Below are 10380 nucleotides of genomic sequence, written 5' to 3' on the forward strand. Positions count from 1 at the left end.
GTACTGGGATTAAAGGTGTGTGTCACCATGCTTGGCTCTGTTCCCTAGCGTGACCTTGAACAAATAGAGACCCTGCCTGCCAAGTGATCGGATTAAGGGAGTGTGCTACCTCTGCCTGACTTTTGTGTCTACTTAAAACTTCATGCTATTTCCTGTGATCTCCAAGCAAACTTTATTAACATGCAAATAAAATATCACCACATTTCAGCACAAATAAAATATCACTACAGGATTAGAGGGAAGAGAAACCTTAATCAGGATATATTATGTGAGAAAAAGATCCATTGTCAATAAATGGGAAATATATACATATATTTATGGGGAAAAAGAAGGATATTCTTTGGATTCATCTATATCTAAAAATATTTGGCTTTCTATGTAAGCAACACTTGCAACATATTGTCTTTTAAAGATTGCCTTGTTCATTGATGATTAGTGCTTCTAGATGAAGATTTGAAGTCAATATGATCTCCTTCTACATGTATGATTTTGGTCGGTTTCAATATACACCTTTTTGTGCCTTGTAAATCAATAAATTTATTGTTCAATATCATTTTTCATAGCATGCCATGTGATTTTTGATCAAGTGTTTTAAAACATCAAATAAATCATATATCCTTTGATCCAATTTGATATTCGGTTCAAATAATCAAACATGTTGAAACTAAGGAAACTGTCTAACACAGATTTGAGTAATTTTTGTTCCATTTTGTCCTTGTCCCTTTTTCTGGAAAATCAATATGTATTGGATCTCCAATGTCTATCTTACAAAGTTAAGTTCCTACGTCTTTTATATTTTTCTTTAATTTTTATATTGCTTTTCTCCAACCAATCTTCCCCTTTCTCCTTCTCTCCTTCTATAATCCAATCTACCTCTCATGATCTTAGTTATGTCTTTTCTCCTTTATGCTATCTTCATTAATATCTGTTTCTGTTTTTCTCCTTTTCATTTTTTCCTGAGCTCTCTGAAATCATTTCAAAAATTTCTATTGTTTTAACATTTCTTGAGCAATTTAATTTTGTTCTGAGAGTGTGTGTGTGTATGTGTGAGTATGTGCGCGTGCGTGCACAATTTATGGAAATGGATTTTCCCCATTAACTTTTAAAAATTATTAGCACTGTGTTCACTCATTATTTGACTTTATTGCAGTGCAATTTGTTTCTTTGAGTAGGTCCTATCCATCATGCTATTTATTTCCCCCTTTCTTGCCTTTGTTTCCACTTGTAGCATATGTGCATATGCATTGGTTCCTTTTAAATTCTTTAGAGTAGCTCTTCCTAGACCAGTTATCTGTGTGAATATACAGGGTACAGGGGCCAGGATAGAGCTCTAAGCCAGCAGAATTCTCTGGACTCAGAATGGAAACCTATAGAGTACCAGCCTTTTGTGTCAGGGTGTGTGCTTAACTGCCTTCTAGTACACAGCATCTTTCTCCTCTTTCTTGTCTATTTCTTGTCTCTCTATATTGAAGAGACTGGAAGGTTGGAAGAGCTGCTGCAAACCACAAAAATACATGAAGTAGGATTTCAGCTCATTATGACAAGCTAATACCTGGAAGAAGCCAAGGGCCTTCCAGAGGTCAAGCTGAGGCTCAAGAGTCTTGGTGATATTGGCTTTTGATTATTTGCTGTTTCCTACTATGAATATCTCATGTGCTATTGTAGCTTTTCCATCATTCTTTTAGCACAATTTCCCCTCTACTAAAGGGATATTTAGATAACCTTCTGGGCAGTAACAGCCAGGATTCCTAATTTCAGGCCTTTCTGTACTTATTGTCATAAGCAGCATCTGGCCAGGACCATCCCCAGATGGATGAAAGTCTTATCAGACATACCTCTGTACTCTTTAAGAACAGAATTAAGCATCTAGACTATCTGTTTGAGAAGGCGTCACAGATGTGCTAATTAAGTTTAACCTTCTCCTTTCCAAAATCTTACCTCTAGTTTCAGATCCACCCTTAACAATTAACTCAGAACTAAAGGGTTCCAACTTACATGTACATCTAGCTGTGATGAAAGTTGCCTAGTCAAGTTGCCTATCGACCGAGCATACTTGCCAGAAACTGTGGGAGCAGAGATATCTTGGAGAGATAAAAGTCAAAGGGATAAAAGGGCAGTTTTATTTTCAGAGAAGGACTAGATTTAAAAGAGAAAAGAGAATGGAAGAACTAGCTGGGTAAGAACTGGAGAGGGATGGATTGAGATGGGAAAGAACTAGATTGAAGGGCTAGAAGAGAGTAATAGAGGAACAAGATGGAAGATGAGGAAGAGCCAGATGGGGAAGAACAAGATGAGGAGGAACAAGATGAGAAAGGAGGAGATGGGAGAGGAGCTGAAATGGGGAAGAACTAGATGGATGAGGGCCTAGATGGGGCGGAACTAAGATGAGAAAATTAAGAGAGAGCTTAGAGGTCAGCAGGTAAATGTAGAGAGAAATCAGGCAAGAAAGGAGCTAGGCATGAGCGCAGAACTGAAGCTGTGTAGACAGAATTTTATCCCAGAGGAATAAGGTAGACAGACAAAAGAGCTCGGTGTACTTAGATTCTTTGCCCCAAAATAATTCTCGCCATTTGTAGCTTCTCTTATGGGCCCCTGGGAAGATGATTATTAAGGTTGGTCCTTAGTAATATTCAAGAAAAAGCATTTCCAATGTAGTTGACATTTTGTTAATAAGAGAGGAGACATACAAAGTAAACAGAAAGCAGAAGTATTTAATTTTTCTTAGTATTGACTTAAATGTTTAGCTTTTAGAGAGGCAACATTCAAATTCTCACCTAACTATTCTACTTCAGTGAATCAGCCATTTGAAACAACTCTCTCCCTCTCTCACTCACTCTCTTCAGGAATACTGTCATCTGCTTTAAGCTTTCCTTCTCTTTAGAAATCTCTCTTCACTATTTCATAATCTCAGCTACTCTCTGATATTTATTAAACTTAGAAAGTCTTCACTGGATGTGTTGCATACTCTAGACTTGTTATGGACAAGGTGTAGATGGCAATCTATTTGTCCTTTTGTCTATGCTTGTTCTCTGGAGCCAGAGATATCTATATATCTTCTCTTGTTGCAGGATATTTAATCACACTGTGACACTCTTAGACTATGTTAATAGTGTTAATGTTGAATGAGGGGGTGGAACCAGTGGCTAACTGACTGGAATTAGCCATAGAAAAGCCAGGAGTACAGATAGGGAAGTTGGACAGGAAGGAGGAGGGAGGGACTTGGAGTTAAAGAGCTCTCTTTGACCTGGGACATGTGGATAGAAGGTGTGCTGGGTGGGTCTCTGGTAAGAAAGGAAAGGTCAGCTGTTCACTCCTCCTGTGCTTCTTTGATCCCTAAGGTTTTACCCAATATCTGATCCTTGAGTTTTCATTGGTAATGGACCCATTTAGCAAAACACAACAGTCTCATATCATTTCAAGTGTTTTTGTGCTTAGGGTAATACATTTTTTATAATCATGTATTCATTCAACAAAATATCATAAGTACTCACTATGTGTTCTACTATCTTTAAAATGTTGAGGTTATTTAAATCATCTTAATTTTCCAGAAAGTATATACTTTCCCCTATTTGCCTGGTATTTATTCTTATGTTTAAACGTTTTGTTTTCAATAAGCTATATTTAACTACGTTTTATGTTTTATATCTAATAATTCTAATGTATAATGATCCACTAGCCTAAATTTTCTATTGTCTTTTTCAGTCTTGTTTCCTAAATTAGGTAAGAATTTTTGTATATATAACATGATCATTTCTCAGAAAAAATTGAATGGAATGTTTGAGGGCTGAGAGAAAGGACATTCCTCTAAAAGATTTGAGTTTTCTTCTGTGAGTCTGGAATCTATATGAATTACATTCTTGGTTTGAGGTTTTGTGGCACAATTAAGTTAGTGTGAATTAGACTTACTCATATGTACCTGTTTGTGGTTATGAATTCTGAGGCTTTATTTTTGTACTCACTAACAAGGTTGATACTAGCAAATTTACCTGTAGTTCTCCAGGCTTCTCTCTTGGGGTTGGATTGTCCATGAGGGTTTAATTCTTAGTTTGCCTTATGCTGGAGAAAATTTTCCTGTCCTAGTCTTATGGGGGATCTTCTGTTGGGCTTTGAAGCCCTTGAATTTCCTCATGATTCTGAGAGTTAACTCAATCTCACCCAATTCTCTTGGAAGCAAGTCAGTTGAAGTTCTCAGAGATTTTACCATCATTCATTGCTTAGCCTAAATATTCTTTTGTTTTGTCAGTAAGCAGGTATCTGTGGAGACTTAAGGTTATTTTTTAGTATTTTTATGTTTTGCATTTGAAGGTTTATCCAGGTCATCTAATTCTCTATCAAAACCATTGTTCTTTTTTAATCCATCAGGACACTGTTGGTTTTAGACTGCATCACCATAAGATTCACCTTGTTTGAAGTCTCACTCTGAAATATCCACTCTTAATATTTTCATCAAGAAAGATCTCATTAAAGGGAGATTGATTTAACTCATCCTGTTCTCTGACAAGAGTAATTCAATAGACACAAGTACATTAATAAGTTTTGATTTATTGGCTAAATATCAAATTACCTGACATTGTTATTCAGCAAACAGGAGTATCATAAACTCATATTAGCAAAGTTTTTTATAGACTCAAAAGAAGACAAATATCAGATTTCAGAAGCTTTCTGGTTGTAGCGACGCCCGCGTTACTACCCATTCACCATGTCCCAGCGAGAGGCTGAGGATTAAAAAGAGAGACAAGACAGCAGGCCATTCCTCTCAGTAGAATGCCCCCTATTGAAGGAGGGAGGAAGCCTTAAATATAGACTTACAGTACAGTGGAAGAACCTGGGAGGGCAAAAGTAGGCTACAGGTGTTTTACATTCTAGCATTCCACCAATATGCAGGATACACAAACAAGGCACCTTCGGTAAGCTGTTTAGGAGGAATGAAACCGGCAGGGAATTAGCATAGGGAGGACATCTGATCAAGGTCAGCAAGCAAGGCAACAGCTCCCCAAGGACCAAAGGTCAGGGCCCAACATCTGGTTACTGTGTTCCAAATTAATTCCTGTCTTTTCTAGGTAAAACAAAACAAAACAAACCAAAAACCCCCTATAAAAAACCCAAACACAAAACAAAACAAAAAGTAAGGTCAATGTTGGAAAAAACAGTCTGAATTCTAATCAATGAAAGTATCTGAACTCAACTCTGAACTCTGGATTCCTATTCCATTGTTTATACTACTTTGCATCTGAGGCAGTCTGTGGGAATTGGTTTTTCGCCATGTCGGTCCCAGGGATTGAACTGAGGTCATGAGGCTTGGCAGCAAGTGCCGTTACCTGCTTAATAATCTTGCCGGACCAGAAGGTGATTATTTTCTGCATAGAGATTTAAAATCCCATAAAGAACCTTGGGTTGTGTTGATTCTGGTCAAGAGAATCCTGTGTAACAGTGATGATGCTGTTGCTAGGTTATTCTATGCATTTCACAGAATGTGTATAAATATATCTATAATTGTTTCTCATAACACACCTAGAAAATGTATAAGATTACTCATGTTAATCACGAAGTCATCAAAACCGTAAGGCTGTGTCCAGGATCCTATGTCTCCAACTATTAGCTTCACACAATGCTATGGCAGCTAGATAAGTGAGCAGTGACAATGTTTTATGCAAAGGAGAGCTGCCTTTTTGCATCTCCTGACACAGGATGGATGATACCATTACCTCATTGCAGTTGTCAGCATGTCATATGCACATTTATTTGTGTGTGTGTGTGTGTGTGTGTGTGTTCATTCATATTCATGTTTATGTGTGTGGCAGAGTGTTGAACATGTACCTGTATGTGTGTTCAGGCCAGAGATATATGTTGGGTGTCTTTCTCAAATTGTTAGTTTTCTTTTTTTTCTTTCCTATATTTATTTATTTATGTGTTTATGTATTTATTTATTTATTCATTTTTTTGGTTTTTTGAGACAGGGTTTCTCTGTGTAGCTTTGGACCCTGTCCTGGAACTCACTCTGTAGACAACTCACTCACAGAGATGCCCCTGCCTCTGCCTCCCAAGTACTGGGAGTAAAGGCGTGTACCACTACCGCCCAGCTAGTTGGGAGATGGTTTTCTTACTGTTGGGGGTTACTGCTTATAATTTTACACAGGATGACTTTTTTCAATTACTGTGTTTCTAAATATTTTCTCTCAGGCTCCTCCCCACCTTAGACAGTCCTATGTGCAAGTGCCTTCACAGATATACTGAGAGGTGTGTTTCTCGAATCTCTCAGGTGATTCTAAATCATCCTGAATTTTACTGACAGTATTAGGAAAGAGTCTGGGTTAATAGATATACATGGGTTCTGTGCAACTCTGTTCATCTAGATTGTACTGTTCCAGGGAAGAGGAATCTGATATCAAATAGTTTAACTCAAAATTTAAAAATTCGCTGGGCGGTGGTGGCGCATGCCTTTAATCCCAGCACTCGGGAGGCAGAGCCAAATGGATCTCTGTGAGTTCGAGGCCAGCCTGGGCTACCAAGTGAGTCCCAGGAAAGGCGCAAAGCTACACAGAAAAACCCTGTCTCAAAAAACCAAAAAAAAAAAAATTAAAAATTCACTAATTCTATGTTCAATGAATTCAAAAATTTTTGACAGAGGAGTTGGCACAGCCTTTGTTATACTGTGTTTTGACTCTCACATAGCATCCAGCATTTTTCAGTTTTAATTGACTTAAGAACCAGTTTTTTAGACCATAGTTATATTTATCTCACAATACAATATTTTAGAGACAGCAAAGGGCTTTCATCCAAAAAACAAATTAACACTAATTCTGAAACAATGTCACCATGTCTTTGGTACATGGGGGCTTAGCTTTGCTTACTATCAGCTTAACCAAACATCTGTGATACCAACTGATTGTCAGTGAGGAATACCTTATCTATTCAGAGTCCTCAAGGACAAAAAAATACTGAGAAAGAAGATGACAGCCAGTAAATGAGAACCCCAGTGGTAGAGCACTTGCCTAATATGTACAAAAACCTAGCTTCCATCGCCAGCAGAGCCAACACAAAACATCATTTGTAGTGGAATTGATCTTCCTGCTTCCTCAAGGCCTACCCTGACAACTATTTAGAGTATCGGGGGTAAACAAATAGATAATTTGTCCTCTGCTCATTTCCTTAACAAGTCCTTTTCCCCTGGCCTCAGCTGTTAGCACGTAGTTAGATCCCACTGCTATGTGCCGAACACATCCTCCTCTCCCTCTCCTCACGTCCCTTCCATTTATCCTCCTCTTGTATAACTTCACTAATTCTCTCCAGGTTTGTGATAATTCCCATCGCTATGACATCAACATAGAGCTCTGACTTCAATCTCAGACGTATGTCTCCACTCAGATGTCCCACAGAGTCTTTAATCCATCCTTTCCAAAGTCTAATCACTCCCTTTAATAGTTCAAACCCACTCCTTGTACTGCTGCTCAGGGTGGTGTGAAAAGGATGTACATCCACGGCCTGAGTGATGGCATAAACACAACCATCTGAGGCCTTGTTCCAAATGCTTATCTAAAAGATAAGAGGAGAATTGAAAGTCATTGACCAGAAGTAATTCAGGGACCAAGATCCTATGACTTCTTGTCATGTGGATGGATGTGGAGAGAAAAGAGGTGACAAATCTAGCTTTTACTAACAAATTAAAACTTTTGACAGGATAGGGCCCTGTCCCTTAACTCTCATTTTATCTGCTTGTAAAAAATGGGGTTCAAAGGTGGCAATGAGAAAAGCAAATGCATTTTTACATTTTACTTCTGACAATTTAATACGTATGACAAGATCTTATGACAAACAAAAACCATCAGCAAATGGTTGGCTGTGAGAGGTAAGATTAATATCCTTAAAGCTGTTGATTGTTGGCCTTTTGCAATTTTATTCCCATGAGTGTAGTGATGACACATTAAGTGCCATTGTCAATGCCCATATTTTGTATGTTGCTCTCTGAGTCCACCTATCCCTACATTTGGCTGGGATTTCTGAATTCAGACATCCCCATGTCCCTCCTGAGCGCTCCTCTCAGTCTTACCCCACTTTTAGAATTTTCTAGACAAATACAAGGATACTGAGTTTCCTTCCTGTTTGGCTTCTTTACATTCCAGAGAATCTAAGTGAATCTACACTGGTCTCCATGGTAAAAAATTTTTGAAGTGTTGTTTTGGAAATCATCATGCTCAGTTAAGGTTCATTTCTTGTGGAAAATTTCCTAGAGCCAAATGACTTTTGGGATTGAATAACAACAAGAAATCAAAAGATAAAATAATCGATTTTAAGATTATGCATGCCATCACTCTACAGCCACCTTTAAATTTTTTATTTATTGTCTGGATATGGGTCTTTGCTCTGCATGCATGTCTGTGTAAGACATACATACCTTGTACCCCTGGAGGCCAGAAAAGTGCATTGGATCTCCTTGGACTGGAGTTACAGATGGTCGCTTGTGAGCTGCTATATGGGTATAGGAAATCGAACCCAGGTCCTCTGGAAGACCAGCCAGTGTACTTAACTGCAGAGCTATCTTTTCAGCTCCTTCCCTTTGCCTTTCCTGCTTCCTCCCTGGGTTCCAGCTACAAGTCTAGATAAAGAATAAATCTAACTTTTACCTAGCTCTCGCCATTCTCCTTGGATGAAATGTAGGTCAGTTGTTAAGCTGTGTGAGCTACATGTCCAAACTTCTTGTGATGGTGGGCCTAAGAGATATGAACCACTTATCATTTTTGCTCTCTAGTAGGTAGTGCCCCCAAAATGGAACTAGTGACAGGTGGCAAGGTGCTTATTCCTTCCCCTTTTGTCTGCTGCTCCTGTCAATGTTACAGAAGCAATGGCAGTTGAGTGTTGTGGAATAATAGTTTCACTAGGCAAACATGCTGTAGAATTTTACTTTAACTGTGTAACGGTGTGTTACTTTTGTTTATGCTGCATTTGTATAGTGATGTAAGGATGTGTATTTAATTATGTAAAATTGTCTTGCATCTCTTTCACCTTGCCTGCCCAAGCACCTGATTGGTCTAATGAAGAGCTGAATGGCCAGTAGCTAGGCAGGGGAAAGGATAGGTGGAGCTGGCAGGCAGAGAGAATAAATAGGAGGAGGAGAACTCTAAGCTCACGTGAAGGAAGAATGAGAAAAAAAGGAGGAGAGAATGAGGGACATGCCTGGGGCAGGAAGTCAGGCAGACACCAGCCAGACACAGAGAAGCAGTGAAAGTAAGAGATACAGAAGAAAGGTTCTAAGCCCCGAGGCAAAAGGTAGATAAAGAGAAACAGGTAAATTTATGTTAAAAGGGCTAGCCAGAAACCTGCTTAAGCTATGCCGAGCATTCAAAAGTAATCAAGTGTCTTGAGGTGGAAGCTGGTTGTTGGTCCAAAAGAAAAAGCCTGGTAGAGTTTCTTGGCCTTCGCCTGCCTTTAGTCCTCCAGTAGCCGCCTTGCTGTGCTCCTTACTTGCACCAGAAACATTTTGGGTAGCGTGTCCCCCTCGGAGGTCTGAGGCCCAGCTCTGTGGTAGTTTGTTGTTCTCATTTTGCTTTTCCATTGATGGCCAAAGCAATTTCTTGCATTTGACTCTGTTGAAATACCTGATATGAGTTCTGATTTCCTAAGAATGTTTTTTTTTTTTGCCAGTGTCTGAATGTATCTACCGCCATGTTAAGGATACAATGCAGGTTTTTTTTAAAACGTTACTACTTTTCTTAATCTCTAAGAAATACATACATATATATGTATACCCCTATATACCTCTAGTATGCCTCTTCCCAACCTCATGCCTTCTTTTTGTTGCTAATCCACTAAGTCCAGTTAATGCTGATATATGTATATAAGTGTGGGACCATCCATTGGAACACAGGAAACCTACAAGTTGAACATGCTCAAACAAGAATGAGTCCTCCTTATCATACAGCCATCAACTACCAGTAGCTCCTCAGTAAGGGGTGGGTGGTCTGGAAAGCACATCCCCAGATTATGTTGGAATTTTGATTGCCTTCATCCTGTGAAGGTCTTGTTCATTGATTTTTATTTTTAGTTTTTGAAATTTTTTTCATTCTACATATTTTGATGGTGGTTTCCCCTTACACATTCTGCCTCTCCTTAGAAAACAGACATCTGAAAATTAATAACAAAATAAAATAAGTTAAAAAAATCAGTCCAGAATAGAAGAAAATGAACAAACAAAAGAAAAAAGAACCAAAGTAAAAGCACAAGAAACTCATAAAGATGCAGAGACATACATGTTCTCACACACAGGAATCCCAGAAAAACCCCAAACCAGAAACCATAATATATGCACATATTACCTGTAACCCTTAAAAAAATTCCTTGATAATGGGACAAAGAACCTTCTAAAATGCTATTCAGTTTGTTTTG

This window comes from Peromyscus eremicus, unplaced genomic scaffold, assembly GCF_949786415.1.
Source record: "Peromyscus eremicus unplaced genomic scaffold, PerEre_H2_v1 PerEre#2#chrX_unloc_3, whole genome shotgun sequence".
Lineage (NCBI taxonomy): Eukaryota > Metazoa > Chordata > Mammalia > Rodentia > Cricetidae > Peromyscus > Peromyscus eremicus.